A 6,664-nucleotide genomic window follows, 5' to 3' on the forward strand; every position below is an offset into this window, starting at 1 on the left:
GATGTGAAGAGCGAGTAGAAGAAGACAATATGGAGCACTAATACGAGATGTTGGCGTAGAAGCTTTTGCACAAGCGCATGTGTATGAGATGATGTTTGCTGATGCATAAACTCTGTTGTATGTCGGTTCAACTAAGTTCACACGATTATCAGTGGTTGTAAGACTTATGAATTTAAAAGCGACTAATGGTTGGATAGATAAAAGCTTCACAGAATTGCTCGTGCTCTTGAATGGAATGCTTTCCGAGGGAAATACTCTACCCACTCGAAACTATGACGCCAAGAAAATTCTTTGTCTGATGGGTATGGAGTATAAAAGGATACACGCATGTCCTAATGATTGCATATTATACAGAAAAAATTTAAAGATTTGAAAAAATGTCCAAAGTGTGGGTCATCACGGTACAAGCAGAAAAGAAACAGTAAAGATAGTGGTCAAATAAAGAAGGAAGGATCTGCTTTGAAAGTAGTCTAATACCTTCCAATTATGCCCAGACTTAAACATTTGTTTGATAATCCTAAAGACGCTAAAAACCTTAGATGGCATGCAACTTAGAGAAGATGTGACAGACTCCTTCCTCATCCTGTTGATTCAATGCAATGGAGAAATATTGATCAAGAATTTCCCAAGTTCGGCGACGAATGTAGAAATATTCGTTTTGGCTTAGCTATTGATGGAATGAATCCATTTGGGAATTTAAGTAAAAACCACAATTGTTGGTGTAACATCCCTAGCGCACCACGCCCAGAGCATGTCAGGTTACTACAGCCTGATGCACCCCAACCCATCACCCTTCTCCGTCCATTCATACTGGGTGGGTTGTTGCCAGTGGAAATCGAACCCCCAACCTGACCTTTAACACCTCTAGTACACCAGCAAATGCTACCAGTTGCGCTGCAGCACAACTGGTAGCATCTTTGGCGTTACCAGGGTGTTAAAGGTCAAGTTAGGGGTTCGATACAACTGGTAGCATACTTTTTGTTAACACCCCTGGCGCACCAATCCTTGGTCCCAAAGCATGTCAGGTTACTACAGCCCGATGCACCCCAACCCCTCACCCTTCTCCGTCCATTCATACTGGGTGGGTTGTTGCCAGTGGGAATCAAACCCCCAACCTGACCTTTAACACCTCTGGTACACCAGCAGATGCTACCAGCTGTGCTGCAGCGCAACTGGTAGCATCTTTGGCGTTACTAGGGTGTTAAAGGTCAGGTTGGGGGTTCGATACCCACTGACAACAACCCATCTACGATGAGGGAATCCCGGGGTGAGGGGTTGGGGTGTATTGAGCTGTAGACCTGACATGCCGCTGGGCCGGGGGTGGTGCCAGGGATGTTATAGTTAGCCCGTTATATTATTCATTTACAACTTATCTCCTGGACTCTGCATGAAAAGAAAATACATGATGTTGTCTATGATGATATCTGGTCCAAAGCAGCCTAGAAATGACATAGATGTATATCGCAATCCTCTAGTTGAAGACTTGAAGTTGTTGTGTGTTGATGATGTTGAAGTATTTGATGTTGTTACTTCTGAAACTTTCATGATTCATGTAATGTTATTTTGCACCATTAATGATTTTCCAGCTTATGATAAATTTGTCTGGGTATAATGTCAAGGGTCATACAACATGTCCTATATGTGAAGAAATCACTATATTTTATCAATTAAAAAACAGATGGAAGACCGTGTATATGCGCCATCGAAGGTTTTTACAAGCTAATCATCCTTATCGAAGGTTAAAGAAAGCATTCAATGGACATCAAGAGAATTACAAAGCACCAACTCCATTAACTAGCATTCAAATTCATGAAAAAGTTAATAAAGTACATCATGTATTTGGTAAAACGTCCAAGAAGTCATCTGCATCTAGCCCTTGGAAGAAAAAATCAATATTCTTTGATCTTCCATATTGGTCGAAGGTATAAGTTAGGCATTACATAGATCTCATGCATGTAGAGAAGAATGTGTGTGATAGCTTGATTGGTACACTACTTAACAGTCAGGGAAAGACAAAAGATGGAGTAAATACTCGTTTGGATTTGGTTGAAATGAAGATCCAAGAAGATTTTGCACCAAGGGAGGGTGGTAGGCGTACTTATTTGCCCTCTGCATGTCACACTATGTCCAGACAAGAGAAGATAAGTTTTTGCTTATGTTTAAAGAGTGTCAAGGTACCTCAAGGATACTCTTCAAATATTCAGAGTTTAGTGTCCATGCAAGACTTGAAGCTTATTGGCCTAAAGTCTCACGATTGCCACATCTTAACGCAACAATTGTTACCTATAGCTATTCGTGGAATTTTACCAAAAAATGTTAGACAAACTATAACATGTTTGTGTGCATTCTTCTCTTCAATTTGTACCAAAGTCATTGATCCTTTAAAGTTATATGAACTTCAAGCTGAGATTGTTATCATCTTGTGTCAGCTAGAAATGTTTTTCCCTCCATCATTTTTTGACACCAGGGTACATTTACTTGTTCATCTGGTGAGAGAAATCAAGTTTTGTGGACCAATATACATAAGATGGATGTATCCCATTGAACATTACATTAAAAATTTGAAAGGGTATGTGAAAAATCAATATCGTCCAGAAGCTTTAATGATCGTAAGGTATATTGCTAAAGAAAGTGTCGAGTTTTGTTCAGATTACAAGGCAAAAGCAAAACCGATAGGAATTCCTCAGAGATCATGGTTGAACAGGTGTTCTATAAGTAACAGCATCCGAGGTGTGGGTGTGGTTAGTAAAGATCGCGAAAAGTTGATGCAAGCACACCTATACATATCGAACAACACAGATGAGGTAATGCCTTACTTATCTACACATAAAGTCATTCTAAAAGAGAACAATCCAAGACAATAAGAGAAATGGCATTTGATGGAGCATAATAGAACATTCATGCCTTGGTTTAAATATGAGGTTTTGAAAGATTCGCAATGTTCTGAGACTTTGATGTGGTTAGCGAATGAGTTGAAATTTAATGTCATCTGTTGTACATGTTATGAAATCAATAATTGCACATTCTATACGAAGTCTCTAGATGATAAAAGCACAGCACAAAATAATGGAGTTAGTCTTGAAGCTGAGTCACTACAATTTTCTACATTTAAAGATCAAAATCCCGTAGTAGGATCAATAACATACTATGGTGTAATACAAGAGATATGGGAGGTTGATCATACCATGTTTACTATTCCACTATTCTAATGTAAGGGGATTGACAATAAAGTGGTGTCAAAATAGATGAATCAGGAATGACTCTGGTTGATTATCGAAAGGTGGGTTATCGAGACGAGGCATTTATCCTAGCACAACAAGTATCTCAGGTTTTCTATGTTAAAGATCCTGCATCTGAACATTGGTTTCTCGCTCTTCATGAAAAAAGAAAACAGATTGATCCTAATGAAGAGAATATGAGTGATCTTAATATTGTTGTCACCCACCCATTTAGAAGAACGATAAATGTTGATGAAATCCATCTAGTTGATGATGTACATGCAATTCGAGAAGATCACGATGAAGGAATACACATATGATCAATCAATAAATTTATGTATGAATTTCATGTTCTTGTTAAAATTTAGGTGCTTTGTTAAATAATGTTTTATATGTTATTTATATGTTGCTTATTAATGTTTTTTTATGTTTTCATTTCATAGATACATGGCTGAACATCATACTTCATCAGAGGATGAAGCACCTACTAAGAGATCCACCAGAGGAGGCACTAGGTTTAGAAGAGCTAAATGTGAGAAATACCAATCCTTACGCCATCTTTTGATCATGTCACTGAAGTTGATTGGGAAATGATATGGCAGTATTTATTGGTAACTAATATTAATTTTATTAACATTATACTTTGATTTTGTTGATGATATGATAAATATTATTGATGACATTTTCTATATTGCAGCTAACATTTAATATTCTAAATGTGGCGACGCTTAAACAAAAATGTTTGTCATTGGTGGCCGAAAAATTTTGTGGTTTTAAGACCAAGTTGAGGTCTAGTTATGTCTCTGGATCTAAAAAGGATGAAAATCCATTGTTGAAATACACTTGGATTGATGAAGACACTTGGTAAGATACAATTCTTATCTAAATATCTCGTTCATGTTTTATATTGTATTTTTTTATAAATTTTTTTGTTACATTGCAAGATTCATTGGTTGAGAAAAGCTTCCAAGGAGGATTCATTCCAGAAGGTCGTCATGACATACTTGTTGCTGCAATTTGACGACCTGAGCACCCTGGACGTGTGTGTGGTGCTGGATTATGAGTCGGCATACGCCAATTTTTTTGTTTCTCCTCTCGTCAGTCTTCATGCAGTCATGGTGCTGATTATGAAGAAAGAATGAAGGAAATGATCACTACGCAGGTGAGACAAGAACTTATGCGCCAATTTGAGCATTATGGTATTCGTTCACCAGGGGATCCTCTATTAGAACTAGACCCATTTATGCCTCCCACGGGTAAATTTGTTTTCTATAAGTTATGTATTGAATAAATGATATTTAATAAAGTAATTGAATAACATTAATAAATCGTTGACTGTAACAAGTAGAAGCGAAAATGGGAGTGGTTCAGCTCCACCCGGGGATGTCATCCATGTCAGCTATATATTTGAGATGGTACAGAGAAGACACTAGTGGCTCGTGGAAAAGTATTTGAGGCAGCCACAGTTCTTCATGGCATGGAGTTATCAGAGGATGAGGTTAAGGTCATGGTAGAGGAGGTTCTCATGTCGTTTGCTTTAGTTCCTGTGCCAACATATGAGGTATATACTATGGCCCAGACATTCTAATGTTTCCTCGCCTGGCATAGAGATTTGGTTGTTACTGACCCCCCGATACAGACTCTTAAACCCACCAATATACTACATTTTTAAGTTTACATGTTTATTATATCTAAACATAAATTATATTCCATTTTAACTGAAATTGCATCAATATAGGAAAAACCTCAATTAAAGAAGATTCTTCTCTCTTTGGATGATACTCTTGGTGCATTGCTCCAACTTGCAGAAATCATAGCTGATAAGCTGATGTAGGTTTCTTGGGATACTAACATTTTTGGGAGAGACCTTGACATCCCACTTTACTTGCATTCCCAAGATGTCTTGGAGCTTGCACAGGGACAAGAGGAACTGAATATTACCATTATTCAGTTATGGATGATGTAAGTCTTTCAGTCATTATATATAGTTATTTGATATATTTATCTATTTAGTTATATCAAATCAATTTTATGTTTAGGTATTTGTCTGGTGTCACTGAAACTATGGGGCTGAATGATGTATATGGGTTTGTAGACCCCTAACTCACTTATGAAGGCAACAAGTTTCTTGACATCCAATCATATGTGACCGGATGCTTTCAACGCAGAAAAGAAATTTATTTTGTCCCTTATGTTGCTGGGTAAGTCATTTTTGTTAACTTATGAATATAATCTGTCATTTTAATGCATAACAATGAATTTATTTTCTTCTCAGACGTCATTGGCAATTACTTATGGTTTCCCTAAGGGAGAACCTTGCTGTGTGGATTTGCTCTTTGCGCCGCCCTCCTCCCAACCATCTTAGACAAGTGAGAGATTGGTAAGAAACTTCAATCTCAATCTTATGAATTTTACATGTTATATAAAAGTATCCTAACTTATTCCCTTTATCATAGTTCAATTATTAGACATAACATGTTGTTAGGGAGATCAACAGCTAAGGCAAAATGTCTTGCATGTTGTTCCCTCTAAGTTTGATATTTCTATCCATATATTTATAATTATTTGATTTGATTTTCTTCCTTAATTAATTTTAATGTTGTTGATATAATGTAGTGTAATAGCCAAACTGGCTCATATGAGTGCGGATACTATATAATGCAATGGATGACAACAATTGTGCGTGCTCGTATTACAACTAATTGGGAAATGATAATATATATTTGAATTAAAACAATTACTTTGCAATATACTAAAGTTTGGTATACTAAAGTTGTCTTTCTATATACTAACTTAACTTAATTTCTTATTTTGCAGACATTCAAGAGTCCTTTGCCAATTCCCGCGAAGTCTGTAAACTTTGGTAGGATAGCATGTGCAAAATTCATAATTCAAATGTACAATAGTATTGATTAGGATATATGTATTTGGATTGTGTATATTTCAATTATCTTTTAAATGTTTTTGGATTGTGGATGTTTGAGAAAATATTTTGTTCTGGTTTGTGTTGCTCTGTGAAAAATATTTGCAGGTTTAAATGTGGGAATCACAATAAAACAGAAAATTTATTAAGAAAAAACAATAGAATAGGCCTCGATTGTTACCAAGACCGAAGCAAAAAGGGACTATATGGCCTTGGTTCTTACCACAATCGAGGCCAAAAATTCTGCGAAAATTTTAATTAAAAAAAATTATTTTTAACCTATGGCTTCGATTCTCGATGACCCGAGGCAGAAAACAAACCCTATGGCTTCGGTTTGTTTACAACCGAGGCATAAAAGCGACTCTATGGCCTCAGGTAACAACCGAGGCCAAAAGGCATCCCCTTTTGGCCTCGTCGCAATATGTCTCGGTTCCAAACCCGAGGCAAAATGAGGAAAATAATTGGGGCAAAAAGACCTTACTGCATTGGTGTTTGCACCTTCTTTTGAGGACGAGGAACTAAA

This window comes from Vigna unguiculata, chromosome 5, assembly GCF_037176805.1.
Source record: "Vigna unguiculata cultivar grain cowpea cultivar isolate G323 ecotype 2 chromosome 5, ASM3717680v1, whole genome shotgun sequence".
Classification (NCBI taxonomy): domain Eukaryota; kingdom Viridiplantae; phylum Streptophyta; class Magnoliopsida; order Fabales; family Fabaceae; genus Vigna; species Vigna unguiculata.